The sequence below is a fragment of the Pteronotus mesoamericanus genome, unplaced genomic scaffold, assembly GCF_021234165.1.
Source record: "Pteronotus mesoamericanus isolate MK-2021 breed Mesoamerican mustached bat unplaced genomic scaffold, CSHL_Meso_final contig_20, whole genome shotgun sequence".
Lineage (NCBI taxonomy): Eukaryota > Metazoa > Chordata > Mammalia > Chiroptera > Mormoopidae > Pteronotus > Pteronotus mesoamericanus.
The window spans coordinates 1,884,266-1,900,677 of NW_026555085.1; the positions used below are offsets into that span (position 1 = coordinate 1,884,266).

The following is a 16,412-nucleotide window of genomic DNA, read 5'->3' on the forward strand; positions in this document are numbered from 1 at the left end:
AAACTACAGCCAACATCATAATCAACAGCAAAAACTAAAATCTTTCCCACTAAGATCAGGAACAAGACAAGGGTGTCTGTTTTCACCACTTCTATTCAACATAGTACTGGAAGTCCTAGCAACAGTGATCAGACAAGAAAAAGAAATAAAAGGTGTCCAGATTGGAAAGGCAGAAGTAAAACTGTCATTGTGTGCAGATGACATGATAGTGTACACAGAAAACCCGATAGACTCCAGAAAAGAATACCGAACCTAATGAGTGAATTTAGCAAAACGGCAGGATACAAAGTCAATATTCAGAAATCAAAGGCATTTTTGTACACCAACAATGAAACACCAGAAACAGAAATTGGGGGGGAAAAATCCCATTTTCTATAGCAACAAGAAAAATAAAGTTCCTAGCAATGAACCTAACCACTAGCAAGGAGGTAAAAGACCTGTACTCAGAAAATTACACAGCACTGAAGAAAGAAATTAAGCAAGACACAAATAAATGGAAGCATATACCGTGTTCGGGGGTTGGAAGAATTAACATCATCAGAATGTCCATACTACCCAAAGCACTTTATAGTTTCAATGCAATCCCTATCAAAATACCAATGACATATTTCACAGATATAGAACAAACATTTCAAAAATTTATATGGAACCATAAATGACCCTGAATAGCCTCAGCAGTTTTGAGAGAAAAGAACAAAGTAGGAGAGATCACAATACCTGATATCAAACTATCTTACAAGGCCACTGTAATCAAAACATTTCTGGTACTGGCATAAGAACAGACACATAGATCAATGAAACAGAATAGAGAGCCCAGAAGTAAACCCATGTCTCTGTGGTCAATTAATATTCGACAAAGGGGGCAGAAGCATAAAATGGAGTAAAAATAGCCTCTTCAACAAATGGCGTTGGGAGAGCTGGACAGCCACATGCAAAAAAATGAAACTCGACCACCAACTCACACCATACACAAAAATGAACTCAAGATGGACAGGAATCTTAAATATAAGTCACGATTCCATAAAAGTCCTAGGGGAGAACATAAGCAGGGAAATGTCAGATATCTCACGCAGCAATATTTTCACCAATATGTCCCCTAGAGCAAGAGATTTAATGGAAAGAATAAACAAATGGCACTTCATCAAAGTAAGAAGCTTCTGCACAACTAAAGAAAACATCAGCAAAATGAAAAGGGAACCAACCGTGTGGGAAAATATATTTACCAATGATACCTCAGACAAGGGTTTGATCTCCAAAATATGCAAAGAACTCACACGACTCCACTCCAGGAAAACAAACAACCCAATTAAGAAATGGGCAAAGGACCTGAACAGACACTTCTCCAAGGAGGACATTCAGAGGGACCAGAGACATATGAAAGGATGCTCAGCATCACTAGTCATCGGAGAAATGCAAATTGAAACCACAATGACATACCACTTCATCCCAGTCAGAATAGTCATCATAAACAAATCAACAAACAACAAGTGCTGGCGAGGTTGTGGAGGAAAGGGAACCCTAGTCCACTGTTGGTGGAATGCAGACTGGTGCAGCCACTGTGGAAAACAGTATGGAATTTCCTCAAACAACTGAAAATGGAACTGCTTTTTGACCTGGCAATTCCACTGCTGGGATTATACCCTAAGAATCCTGAAACACCAATTCAAAAGAACCTATGCACCCCAGTGTTCATGGCAGGACAGTTTACAATAGCCAAGATCTGGAAGCAACCTAAGTGCCCATCAGTAAATGAGTGGATAAGAGAACTGTGGCACATTTACACAATGGAATACTACGCAGCAGGAAGAAAGAAAAGAAAAGAAAAGAAAGAAAGAAAGAAAGAAAGAAAGAAAGAAAGAAAGAAAGAAAGAAAGAAAGAAAGAAAGAAAGAAAGAAGGAAAGAAAGAAAGAAAGAAAGAAAGAAAGAAAAAAAAGAGAGCTCCTACCCTTCGCAACGGCATGGATGGAACTGGAGAGCATTACGGTAAGTGAAATAAGCCAGGCAGTGAAAGACAGATACCATATGATCTCACCTGTAAGTGGAACCTAAACAACAAAACAAACAAGCGAGCAAAATATAACCAGAGACATTGAAATAAAGAACAAACTGACAGTAACCAGAGGAGAGGGTGGAGGGGGACAACAGGGAGAAAGAAGGGGAAGGATCATCAAGGACCCATATAACCTAGGAGTAAACCTAACCAAGGAGGTAAAAGACCTGTACTCAGAAAGCTACACAACATGGATATAAAGGACCCATGGACAAAGCCAAAGTGGGGTAGGATTGAGGGTTGGAGGCAAAAATGGAGACAACGGTACTTGAACAACAGTAAAAATAAATAAATAAATTTAAATTAAAAAAAAAAAGTTCATCTTCCAGGAGTGAGATCTCACCAATATCAAATGGTGTGATGCTGCTGCTGAATATGTTGTGGAGTCCACGGATGTCTTCGCTGTCTTGGAGAAGGCTGGGGCTCGCTTGAAGGGTGGAATGAAGAGGGTCATCATCTCTGCCCTTTCTGCTGATGCCCCTATATTTGTCGTGGGTGTGACAACTCCCTCAAGATTGTCAGCAATGGCTCCTGCACCACCAACTGCTCGGCCCCCATGGCCAACGTCATCCATGACAATTTTGGCATCATGGAGTGACTCATGACCATAGTCCATGCCATTATTGCCACCCAGGAGACCGTGGACAGCCCCTCTGGGAAGCTGTGGTGTGATGGCCAAGTGGCTGCCCAGAACCTCATCCCTGCTTCTACTGGTACTGTGGGCAAGGTCGTCTCTGAGCTGAATAAGAAGCTCACTGGCACGGCCTTCAGTGCCCCCACCCACAGTGTGTTGGTTATGAGTCTGACCTGCTGCTTGGAGAAAGCTGTCAAACACCATGACATCAAAAAGGTAGTGAAGCAGGCATCAAGGGCATCCTGGGCTATACTGAGGGCCAGGTTGTCTGCTGAGACTTTAATAGTGACACCCACTCCTCCACCTTCGATACTGGGGCTGGTATTGCTCTCAAAGATCACTTTGTCAAGCTCATTTCCTGGTACGACAATGAATTTGGCAACAGCAATAGGGTGGTGGACCTTAGGGCCCACACTGCCTCCAAGGAGTAAGGCCCACTGGACCACCAGCCCCACCAAGAGGAAGAGAAGCCCTCAGCTGTTGGGGAGTCCTTGCCCCAAACTGATCCCCCAACACACTGAGAATCTCCTGACCTCCACAGTTTCTATGCCAGACCTCGCTGAAAAAGGGGAGGAGCTTTGGGGAGCCCTACTTTGTCATGCACCATCAATCAAGTTCACCGTACCCAGCCTTCTCCCCCAATTGTGTTCCCTACTGTCGTCCACAAACGAGGACCCGGGCCCCTATGGGAGTATAGTGGTGTCCCCAGGCACAGCCGCCCCAGGTTTACTGGGGTTTTTTTTTTTTTCCCACCGAATTTTCCAAGGCCAGCTTTATATTGGCATCATGCTCCCTGGGAGTGAGTGTTCTCCTAGAAGGGTCCAGGGGAGGAGTTAAGGAATAGGAGTATGGCTCAGATAGAGAGAATCGGGCAAGAGAAGAGGAGAGAAAGGCTGGGCCCAGCCTGGGGGCTCTTTCCTTGGTTTCCTCCTACAGCCCCTGGGCCAGGACTCAGAGAGTGAGAGTGACAGAGGTCTCCGTGCAGGAGCAGGGGTCAGGGCAAAGTCCCAGGTCCCCAGGCCTGGCTCTCAGAGTCTCAGTTCCGAGGGCGGAGTCTGAAGCAGGGAAGCTCCGCGTTCCGGAGTCCCCACCTCCGCTGGGTTTCATTTCACCGTCTCACAACAGTGTGTCGGGTCCTACCTCCTGGGTACTAATGACGCAGCTTCTGTTCTCACTCCCATTGGGTGTCCGGTTTCTAGAGAAGCCAATCAGAGTCACCACGGCCCGGGGGTAAAATCTTCCCAAACTATCGGAACTCATCCTCTCCAGAGGCTCAGGGGCTGTTCCTGGGTCCCCGAATCTTCTCCTGCTGCTCGCCGGGGCCCAGACCCTGACCTTGAGCTGGGCAGGTGCGGACTGAGTCGGGAGGGAACGGCCTCTGGGAGGGACGAGGGAGGGGACCCGTCGGGGCGGTGGCATTTACCTATACCTCCGTAAAGGGTATAGCAGCCAGTCCCGGCCTAGATGCCAGACCCCAGTCCACTCCCAGTCTTGCTCTTGCCCTCCTCCCCCCTCTCCCCACAACGGCCCCCTTTTCCGTGTCCCGGCCCCTGTCCCTTTTGTCCCTTCGACCGCGGACCCAGAACACGCTCACAGAGTAGGGTCGCTGGGTCTCAGCCGCTCCCAGTCTCCAGGCTCCCATTCCCTGAGAGTTTTCCACACCGCCGTGTCCCAGCCCGGCCTGGGAAGGCCCTCTACATCTCCGTCGGGTACGTGGACGACCTGCAGGTTTCGCGGTTCCACGGCGACTCCGCTAGCAGTAGGGTAGAGCCGCGGGCGCAGTGGGTGGAGCAAGAGGGATCGCAGTATTGGGAAGCTCAGATCAAGATCGCCCAGGTCCACGCACAGAGTTCCCGAGTGAACCTGCAGACGGCCCTCGGCTACTACAATGAGAGCGTATCCGGCGAGCTATTCGGACCTGGTCGCAGATCACGACCCTCATAACTCTTGGAGCAGCGAGGGTCGCTCCGACTTTGCGGTCCAAGATTCACCCCCAGGTCAGGAGCCGCCTGCCGTCCCTAGATCCATGAAGATCTCCTTTGATTTTGTCTTCAATTTAGGAGGAAAAGGGTTATGATCCACCACCACCCGCTCATCTAGCGCGGCGTCAGGCTCTGTGGGCGGAGCCAGGAGGGCAGGCGGACTCCGCGGCGCTGCTGACCTGAGGGCTGGGTCAGGGTCTCACACCTTCCAGTGGACTTCTGGCTCCGACCTGGGGCCCGACGGTCGCTTCCTCCGCGGTTATGAGCAGTTCGCCTACGACGGCGCCGACTACATCAGCCTCAGCGAGGACCTGAGCTCCTGGACCGCGGCCGACGCGGCGGCTCAGATCTCCAGGCAAAAGTGGGAGGCGGCCAGATTTGCCGAGCACTACCGGACAGACCTGGACGGGGAGTGCGTGAGGTGGCTTCAAAGGTACCTCGAGAACGGGAAGGAGACGCTGCATCGAGCGGGTACAGGGGACTGCAGAGACACCTCCTGGATCTCCCCGCAGGTTGGGGCTATATTTCCAGCCGACCCAACCAAAAGCGGAGGAAAATGGGATTGATACCCGAATTCTTCCCCCATCACCTAGCTCCTTGGATCCTGAGGGTAAAGATTTCGGTGGGTTTTCAGATCTAGTACTTCGAGTAACTCGCCCAAAACGCCCAACTTTCTCAAGATATTTAAGGGATTCGGTCTTTCTGGAAATGGAAAGGGAGATCTCTGAAGTAGTAGATTTTGGGGGGGGGCGTGGAGTGGGGGGAACACTGGCAGTAGCCGTGGGCAGCACTGGGTGACTTACACTCAGTCCTTGTTGTCTGCCTGAGGCCCACCTTCAATGGATGCCTGACTTCAGGTCTTTTGAGTCAGCCTCCACCCAGGTCAGGATTAGAGGTCTCTGTTGTCCCACTCAGAGACCTGGAGCCTCCTATCCTAGGCTTCTTACCCTGATTTCACAACTTTCCATGGAACATGAGGTTATCTCAGATCTTGGAGTCCAGGCTGGAGTTTTGCACTTTCCTACCCCCACTCCAGCTGTCCTGTCCATTCTCAGGATGGCCATGTGAGTGCTGCTGGAGTGGACCATGGGAGGTAATGCAGAGTTCCTGAATTTTCCGACCCTTCCCAGACCCTCCAAAGACATATGTGACCCGCCACCTCAACTCTGAGCGTGAGGCCACCCTGAGGTACTGGGCCCGGGGCTTCTACCCTGCGGACATCACCTTGACCTGGCAGCGTGACGGGGACATGGAGCTTGTGGAGACGCGGCCGGCGGGGGACGGGACCTTCCAGAAGTGGGCGGCTGTGGCGGTGCCCCCCGGGGAGGAGCAGAGATACACGTGCCGCGTGCAGCACGAGGGGCTGCCCGAGCCGCTGACCCTGAGATGGGGTGCGCGGGGCCCGGGCGCAGAGCCTCTTCTCGGGGAAGCGGGGTCCCTGGGGGAGTCCAGCAGGGTCGGGGCTGGGACCTGGGGCTCCGGGCCCTCACCTTCCTGTCCCTTTCCAGAGCCGCCGCCTCAGACCACCTTCATCATCGTGGGAGTCGTTGTAGGCCTGGTCCTGCTTGGAGCTGTGGTGGCTGGAGCTGTGATGTGGGGGAGTAAGCAGTCAGGTGGGGGAGGGGTGGGGTCTGAGTTTTCTTGTCCCACTGGGGGTTTCAAGCCATAGGCAGAAATTTTCCAACCTCTTGCCTTGATGTTGAGAGGTACCATCCACACACATGTGCTTGAGGTCCTTTTTGCCAACACTCCTTTGAAAAGCACATATGAAAAAGAGGAAAATCTGTCACCTTGATTAATCTGGTGATTCATCATCCTGTGATTCCCAGCAGGTCAGAGTGGAAGGTCCCTGCTGGGGACAGACCTGCAGGAGGGCCATTGGTCCAGTCCCCACACATATACATTTCTTAGGTTTCCCCATCCTGCCCTGGATCTGTAGCCACAGTTCAGGAAACTTCTCTGGGGCCCAGGACTAAGGCTTCCTTTAGGACCTCATGGCCCTGCCTCCTCCCTGGAGTCTCACAGGACGTTTTCTTCCTGCAGGTGGAAAGGGAGGGAGCTACGCTCGGGCTGCCAATGAGTATGGAGGGGCAACCCCTGAGACCCTGTGACAGAGCCCAGGGGGCCTCTCCCCCATAGTTCTCCTCTCCTGGGGCTCTGACCACATCCTGTTTTGTTCTACCCCAGGCAAGTGCCCAGGGCTCTGATGTGTCTCTCATACCTTCTGTAGGTGAGACCCTATTGTGGGGAAGGTTGAGGCAGATGGGACTATACTGGGTTATAGGGGTTCTCTGGATTTGGATGTTTTGAGCTAGTGAAGGAGTGTTCAGAATTGTTCACTTACAGTGACCAACCTGAATTTGTCCTTGATTATTTTCTTTGCCAGTGTGAGACAGTCACCTTATGTGGGACTGAGTGATTCAAGGTTTGCTCATACCCCCAATTTGTGACTTTAAGATCTCTCTATTTCCCTTTCTGCAAAGGGTATTTTATGTCTGGGTTCCTATCAACATAATGTGAGGAGTGTGGAAGACTGGCCCACCCCCTCCCACCATGACCTGCCCCCTGCCCCCTACACCATCATACACATTGTACATGTTAAATAGATGCAGCTATTTTTGTATATCAATGATACCTCAATAAAGTTATTTAAAAAATAGTTTTATTTTGAAAGACATGTTGTGAAAGTGGCTGACTGGTTCCTAATTTAAGCATTACCATTTGAGATCATATGTTAGATTGACAAAATCCTTGTATTTTTATGTATTTTTTAAAGTTAATTATTCATTCTACTTTCTCATAAAATATGTTAAAATATTAGTGTGAGCAGTTCAACACTCAATTATGTGCAATCCTGTCTGACAGAAGCTGTGTGTGTACAATGAATCTTAGAGAATATCAGTAAAAAGTAAATGTCAATCATGAGTTTCTAAATTACAGACTAAAAGGAAATTCTACAAACCATAAAAATCTTGTCCTTTTATGCTAAACTAGCTTGTGGTAGAATGAATGACATCTGTGTGCAAATTTCTGTGACAGTAAATTTTCAATTCCCTTGGGCAAATAGCTAGGAGCAAAACTGCTGGATGGAAAGGTAGCAGTATGCTTCATTTTGCAAGAAACTACTATGCTGTCCTCCATGGTGGCTGTACCACTTTGCATTCCCATCAGCAATGACTGTGAGTAAGAGTCCCTGCTGCTCCACACCCTCATGGCACTCAGTGCTTCAGTGTTCTGGTTTTTGGCCACTCTGATAGGTGTGCAGTGGCATTTCATTGTTGTTTTAATTTATATTTCTCTGATGACATATGAGGTGGAGCATCTTATTTGCCATCTGTATATCATCTTTGGTTAGGTGTCTGTTAAGGTATTTGGCCCATCTTTAATCAGTTTTTCTCTTGTTGTTGAATTTTTAAATTCTATGTATGTTTTGGGTAACAGTCCTTTGTCAGTTTTGTCTTTTGCAAATATTTTCTCCCATTCTTGCCTTTTTATTCTCTTGAGCATTGCTAAATTTAAAAATGTAGATTATGTAAATAATTTTTAAAATATAGTAGCCTAACAAAGCTATTTATAAAATGTCTTTAATAGAAAACTATATGTAGAATAAATTTGTAACTTTACAGCAAATCTGTAAGTGAAAAAGTATGTTTTTCACTTACAGACCTGGCCTGCAGCCCAGGCATGTGCCCTGCCTAGAAACGGAACTGACAATTTTTGGCTTGCAGGCCAGCACTCAATCCTCCGCCCCCACTAGCCAGGGCCTATGTATGCATTTTTAAACACTATGGATTGTTTTGAACTTTAGAATTTTCATACAAATAGAATTATGTTATCTGTTTTCTTTTGAGACCTTGTGTAAGTTCAATGGCCTGTTTGCCAAGTTGTTATAGATATCTGTAGAGTGTTTACTTTTATTGTTGTATAGCATTCCAGTGAATAAATAAATCACAGTTTAAATTAAGTGTCTGTAGGAATTTGATTTCTTTTTTGTTTTTTTTGAAATAATGAACAATGCTGCTATATATTCTTATGTGTGTATGCTGGCACATCTGAGAAGATATTGTTCAAAATTATATGCAATTCTGGAGTGAAATTATTGATGTATATGTGTAATATCCAAATGAAATAGTTGACAGACTCAGCAAACAAGAAGAACAGAGACAGAACCATGGATATGGAGAGCATTTTGATGGTTGCCAGATGGGAGAGGTGTATGGGGGAATGGGTGAAGAAGTGAGGGGATTAAGAAGTACAAATACATAGTTAAAGGATAGCCATGAGGATGTAAAGTACAGTATAGGAAATGGAGTAGCCAAAGAACTTATACAGATGACTCATGGACATGAACAATGGTGTGGGTGTTTTCTGATGGAGTGGGGGATGCTGAGTGGAGGGGGAAAGGAAAAAAATTGGGACCATTGTAATAGCATACTCAATAAAGTATTTTTAAAAAGAAATAATTGACAGACACGCTGCTGTCCAAAAGGGTTGTCCCAATTTACACTATGACGAGCAGTATATGTCAGCTCTTGACACTGCATATCCTCACCAATACTTGTCATAGTCAGTCATTTTTTCATTTCCTCGCTTTTTTCTGTTGTTAAAATTTTTACTTTTGTAAAATACAAATAACAAAATTTATAATTTTAGCCATTTTAAGTGATCAGTTTAGTGGCATTATGTACATTCACATATTGTGCAGCCATCAACACCATCCATCTCTGGAACTCTTCATTTAGCAAAGCTAAAACTCTATCCTTCAAACAATAACCCCCAACATACTCCTCCCCCAGTCCTTGGCAACCACTATTACACTTTCTATCTCTATGCATTCGAATATTGTCAGTACCTACTATGAGTAGAATCATACAATATTTGTCTTTTTGTGGCTGGCTTATTTCACTTAGTGTAATTGTCCTCAAGGTTTACCCATGTCATAGCATGTGTCGGAATTTTCTTCCTTTTTTAAGGCTGAATAATATTTCATCATAGGTATATGCTATATTTTGCTTATCTGTTCATCTATTGATGGACAATGGTGTTTTTCCCCTTTCAATTGACTTTTGTGAATAATGCTGCAGTGAACATAAGTTTGTACACATCTATTCTTATCAATTATTTTTGATATATTCCCACAGGTAAAATTGCTGGATCATATGGTTACTCTATGTTTAACTTTTTGAGAAAGTACCATACGGTTTTCCATAATGTGTGCACCATTGTTTATGTAAGTGGTAGGTACACAAGGTTGGCTACCACTTGTTAAGCAACATTTTTTAATTTCTGGGGGGTTTTTTGTTTTGTAATAGTCATCTGAATGGCTGTGAAGTGGTATCTCCTTATGGTTTTGATTTGCATTTCCTTAATGATTAGTGATGTTGAGCATCTTTTCCTATGCTTATTGGCCACTGCATAACTTCATTGGAGAAATATCTATTGAAGTCCTCTGCCCATTTTAAAATCACGTTGTTTTGTTGTTGAGTTTTAGTTGTCTATGTGTTCCAGATTTTAATCTCTTATTAGATATATGGTTTGAAAATATTTTCTCCCATTCACTGGCTTGCCTTTTCACTATGCTGACAGTGTCTTTTGGTACACAATTTGTCCATTTTTTCTTTTGTTCCTTGTGCCTTTAGTGTCCAATGAGCCAAGGAATCATTGTTAAATCTAATGTTATGAAGATTTTCCTCTAAGTTGTCTTCTAAGAGTTTTATGGTTTTAGTTCCTTTTACCCATTTTGAGTTTATTTTTTTTTTGTATATGGTGTTACATAAGGGTCCCACTTCATTCTTTTGATGTGGATATCCAGTTTTCTCAGCACCATTTGTTGAAAAGACAGTTCTTTCCCCATTGAATGAGTGGTCTTGCCACATTTTTCAAAAAATTCATTTGACCATATATACAAGTATTTATTTCTAGGCTGGAATCACTGGGTCATAAGGCAGTTCCATTTTTAATTTTTTGAGGATCCTCCATATTGTTTTCCATGGGGGCTGCATTAATCTGCATTCCCACCAACAGTGTATGAGGGTTCCCTTTCCTCCACATCCTTGTCAGCACTTGTTTTTGTGGATTTATTGATGCTAGCCTTATCTCATTGTGGTTTTAACTTGCATTTCTCTGATGATTAGTGACATTGAGCATATTTCATATGCCTATTGGTTATCTGTATGTCCTCTTTGGAGAAGTGTCTGTGTTGGTCCTCTGCCCATTTTTTAATCGGATCTTTTGTTTTTTTGGTGTTGAGTTGTTTGTGTTCTTTTTCATAAATTAAAAAAAATTTTTTTATCATTGTTCTATTACTGTTGTCCCCATTTTTTCCTCCATTGCTTTCCCCTGCCCTGTCTACACCCATCCCACATTCAGTCCTCCCCCAATTTGCCCTTATCCATGGGTACTTTATACATGTTCTTTGACTTGACACTTCCCCCTATTCCCTGATATCTCCCTCCAACACCCTGCACAGGACCAGCCCCTGAGCCTCTGGAGAGGATGAGTTCCGATAGTTTGGGAAGATTTTACCCCCGGGCCGTGGTGACTCTGATTGGCTTCTCTAGAAACCGGACACCCAATGGGAGTGAGAACAGAAGCTGCGTCATTAGTACCCAGGAGGTAGGACCCGACACACTGTTGTGAGACGGTGAAATGAAACCCAGCGGAGGTGGGGACTCCGGAACGCGGAGCTTCCCTGCTTCAGACTCCGCCCTCGGAACTGAGACTCTGAGAGCCAGGCCTGGGGACCTGGGACTTTGCCCTGACCCCTGCTCCTGCACGGAGACCTCTGTCACTCTCACTCTCTGAGTCCTGGCCCAGGGGCTGTAGGAGGAAACCAAGGAAAGAGCCCCCAGGCTGGGCCCAGCCTTTCTCTCCTCTTCTCTTGCCCGATTCTCTCTATCTGAGCCATACTCCTATTCCTTAACTCCTCCCCTGGACCCTTCTAGGAGAACACTCACTCCCAGGGAGCATGATGCCAATATAAAGCTGGCCTTGGAAAATTCGGTGGGAAAAAAAAAAACCCCCAGTAAACCTGGGGCGGCTGTGCCTGGGGACACCACTATACTCCCATAGGGGCCCGGGTCCTCGTTTGTGGACGACAGTAGGGAACACAATTGGGGGAGAAGGCTGGGTACGGTGAACTTGATTGATGGTGCATGACAAAGTAGGGCTCCCCAAAGCTCCTCCCCTTTTTCAGCGAGGTCTGGCATAGAAACTGTGGAGGTCAGGAGATTCTCAGTGTGTTGGGGGATCAGTTTGGGGCAAGGACTCCCCAACAGCTGAGGGCTTCTCTTCCTCTTGGTGGGGCTGGTGGTCCAGTGGGCCTTACTCCTTGGAGGCAGTGTGGGCCCTAAGGTCCACCACCCTATTGCTGTTGCCAAATTCATTGTCGTACCAGGAAATGAGCTTGACAAAGTGATCTTTGAGAGCAATACCAGCCCCAGTATCGAAGGTGGAGGAGTGGGTGTCACTATTAAAGTCTCAGCAGACAACCTGGCCCTCAGTATAGCCCAGGATGCCCTTGATGCCTGCTTCACTACCTTTTTGATGTCATGGTGTTTGACAGCTTTCTCCAAGCAGCAGGTCAGACTCATAACCAACACACTGTGGGTGGGGGCACTGAAGGCCGTGCCAGTGAGCTTCTTATTCAGCTCAGAGACGACCTTGCCCACAGTACCAGTAGAAGCAGGGATGAGGTTCTGGGCAGCCACTTGGCCATCACACCACAGCTTCCCAGAGGGGCTGTCCACGGTCTCCTGGGTGGCAATAATGGCATGGACTATGGTCATGAGTCACTCCATGATGCCAAAATTGTCATGGATGACGTTGGCCATGGGGACCGAGCAGTTGGTGGTGCAGGAGCCATTGCTGACAATCTTGAGGGAGTTGTCACACCCACGACAAATATAGGGGCATCAGCAGAAAGGGCAGAGATGATGACCCTCTTCATTCCACCCTTCAAGCGAGCCCCAGCCTTCTCCAAGACAGCGAAGACATCCGTGGATTCCACAACATATTCAGCAGCAGCATCACACCATTTGATATTGGTGAGATCTCACTCCTGGAAGATGAACTTTTTTTTTTTAATTTAAATTTATTTATTTATTTTTACTGTTGTTCAAGTACCGTTGTCTCCATTTTTGCCTCCAACCCTCAATCCTACCCCACTTTGGCTTTGTCCATGGGTCCTTTATATCCATGTTGTGTAGCTTTCTGAGTACAGGTCTTTTACCTCCTTGGTTAGGTTTACTCCTAGGTTATATGGGTCCTTGATGATCCTTCCCCTTCTTTCTCCCTGTTGTCCCCCTCCACCCTCTCCTCTGGTTACTGTCAGTTTGTTCTTTATTTCAATGTCTCTGGTTATATTTTGCTCGCTTGTTTGTTTTGTTGTTTAGGTTCCACTTACAGGTGAGATCATATGGTATCTGTCTTTCACTGCCTGGCTTATTTCACTTACCGTAATGCTCTCCAGTTCCATCCATGCCGTTGCGAAGGGTAGGAGCTCTCTCTTTCTTTCTTCTTTCTTTCTTTCTTTCTTTCTTTCTTTCTTTCTTTCTTTCTTTCTTTCTTTCTTTCTTTCTTTCTTTCTTTCTTTCTTTCTTTCTTTTCTTTTCTTTTCTTTTCTTTCTTCCTGCTGCATAGTATTCCATTGTGTAAATGTGCCACAGTTCTCTTATCCACTCATTTACTGATGGGCACTTAGGTTGCTTCCAGATCTTGGCTATTGTAAACTGTCCTGCCATGAACACTGGGGTGCATAGGTTCTTTTGAATTGGTGTTTCAGGATTCTTAGGGTATAATCCCAGCAGTGGAATTGCCAGGTCAAAAAGCAGTTCCATTTTCAGTTGTTTGAGGAAATTCCATACTGTTTTCCACAGTGGCTGCACCAGTCTGCATTCCACCAACAGTGGACTAGGGTTCCCTTTCCTCCACAACCTCGCCAGCACTTGTTGTTTGTTGATTTGTTTATGATGACTATTCTGACTGGGATGAAGTGGTATGTCATTGTGGTTTCAATTTGCATTTCTCCGATGACTAGTGATGCTGAGCATCCTTTCATATGTCTCTGGTCCCTCTGAATGTCCTCCTTGGAGAAGTGTCTGTTCAGGTCCTTTGCCCATTTCTTAATTGGGTTGTTTGTTTTCCTGGAGTGGAGTCGTGTGAGTTCTTTGCATATTTTGGAGATCAAACCCTTGTCTGAGGTATCATTGGTAAATATATTTTCCCACACGGTTGGTTCCCTTTTCATTTTGCTGATGTTTTCTTTAGTTGTGCAGAAGCTTCTTACTTTGATGAAGTGCCATTTGTTTATTCTTTCCATTAAATCTCTTGCTCTAGGGGACATATTGGTGAAAATATTGCTGCGTGAGATATCTGACATTTCCCTGCTTATGTTCTCCCCTAGGACTTTTATGGAATCGTGACTTATATTTAAGATTCCTGTCCATCTTGAGTTCATTTTTGTGTATGGTGTGAGTTGGTGGTCGAGTTTCATTTTTTTGCATGTGGCTGTCCAGCTCTCCCAACGCCATTTGTTGAAGAGGCTATTTTTACTCCATTTTATGCTTCTGCCCCCTTTGTCGAATATTAATTGACCACAGAGACATGGGTTTACTTCTGGGCTCTCTATTCTGTTTCATTGATCTATGTGTCTGTTCTTATGCCAGTACCAGAAATGTTTTGATTACAGTGGCCTTGTAAGATAGTTTGATATCAGGTATTGGAATCTCTCCTACTTTGTTCTTTTCTCTCAAAACTGCTGAGGCTATTCAGGGTCGTTTATGGTTCCATATAAATTTTTGAAATGTTTGTTCTATATCTGTGAAATATGTCATTGGTATTTTGATAGGGATTGCATTGAAACTATAAAGTGCTTTGGGTAGTATGGACATTCTGATGATGTTAATTCTTCCAACCCCCGAACACGGTATATGCTTCCATTTATTTGTGTCTTGCTTAATTTCTTTCTTCAGTGCTGTGTAATTTTCTGAGTACAGGTCTTTTACCTCCTTGCTAGTGGTTAGGTTCATTGCTAGGAACTTTATTTTTCTTGTTGCTATAGAAAATGGGATTTTTTCCCCCCAATTTCTGTTTCTGGTGTTTCATTGTTGGTGTACAAAAATGCCTTTGATTTCTGAATATTGACTTTGTATCCTGCCGTTTTGCTAAATTCACTCATTAGGTTCGGTATTCTTTTCTGGAGTCTATCGGGTTTTCTGTGTACACTATCATGTCATCTGCACACAATGACAGTTTTACTTCTGCCTTTCCAATCTGGACACCTTTTATTTCTTTTTCTTGTCTGATCACTGTTGCTAGGACTTCCAGTACTATGTTGAATAGAAGTGGTGAAAACAGACACCCTTGTCTTGTTCCTGATCTTAGTGGGAAAGATTTTAGTTTTTGCTGTTGATTATGATGTTGGCTGTAGTTTTCTCATATATGGCCTTTATTATGTTGAGGCATGCCCCGTTTACTCCCACCTGCTGAGTGTTTTTTGTCATAAATGGGTGTTGTACCTTATCAAATGCTTTTTCCACATCTATTGATAGGATCATGTGGTTTTTGTCTTTCCTTTTGTTGATGTGATGTATTGCATTTATTGATTTGCAAATACTGTAGCATCCTTGCATCCCTGGGGTGAGTCCCACTTGATCATGCTGTATGATTTTTTTAATGTATTGCTGGATGCAGTTGGCCAATATTTTATTGAGGGTTTTAGCCTCTATGTCCATCAGTGACACTGGCCTGTAGTTTCCTTTCTTGTTTTGTCTTTATCTGGTTTTGAGATTAGGATGATGCTGGCCTCATAAAAAAGAGTTTGGGAGTCTTCCCTCTTGGATTTTTTTTTTTCTTTTTGAATAGTCTGAGAAGGAAAGAGGTTCGCTCTTCCTTAAATGTTTTGTAAAATTCTCCTGTGAAACCGTCCGATCCAGGGCTTTTGTGTGCCAGGAAACCTTTTTTATTACTGCTTCAATTTCACCAGCTTTCTGCTTCTTCTTTGTTCAGTGTTGGAAGGTTATATTCTTCTAGAAATGTGTCCATTTCACCCAGGTTTTCAAATTTCTTGGCATATAATTGGTCATAGTAATTTCTTACAATCCTTTGTGTTTCCGTGGTATCAGTTTTAATTTCTCCTCTTTCATTTCTGATATTATTTATTTGTTTTCTCTTCCTTTTCTGCTTGATGAGTCTTTTGAAAGGCTTGTCGATTTTGTTTATCTTTTCAAAGAACCATTTCCTGGACTTATTGATCCTTTGAGTTCTTCCTTTAGTCTCTAGGCCATTCATTTCTGCTCTGATCTTGATTATTTCCTTCCTTCTACTCGCTCTGGGATTTGTTTATTGTTGTTCTCCCGTTCTTGAGATGTAAGGTTAGGCTGTTTATTGGATATGTTTCTATTTTTTTTAGGTAGACCTATATTGCTATGAACTTCCCTCTCAGGACTGCTTTTGCTGCATCCCATAGGTTTGTGCTGTTGTGTGTTCATTTTCATTTGTTTCCAGAAGCATTTTGATTTCATCTTTGATCTCATTATTGACCCATTCATTGTTTAATAGCATGCTCTTCAGTCTCCGTGAGTTTGACTGTTTTTGAGTTTTTTCCTTGAGGTTGTTTTCTAGTTTCAAGCCCTTGTGGTCCGAGAAAGTGCTTGTTATGATCTCAATTTTCTTGAGTTTGTTGAGGCTTGTTTTGTGTCCTATCATGCGGTCTAGCTTTGAAAATGTTCCATGTGCATTGGAAAA

At 44.7% G+C, this 16,412-nt stretch overlaps 3 pseudogenes; 2 read left to right on the forward strand and 1 right to left on the reverse strand.

Annotated features, from left to right (window-relative positions):
* The first annotated feature begins 404 nt into the window (after window positions 1-404).
* LOC129067906 (glyceraldehyde-3-phosphate dehydrogenase-like) lies at window positions 405-3,181 on the forward strand (annotated as a pseudogene).
* Window positions 3,182-3,533: 352 nt separating this feature from the next.
* On the forward strand, window positions 3,534-11,638 carry LOC129067907 (class I histocompatibility antigen, B alpha chain-like; annotated as a pseudogene).
* Window positions 11,639-11,925: 287 nt separating this feature from the next.
* Window positions 11,926-14,695, reverse strand: LOC129067908 (glyceraldehyde-3-phosphate dehydrogenase-like; annotated as a pseudogene).
* Between the last annotated feature and the right edge of the window lie 1,717 nt (window positions 14,696-16,412).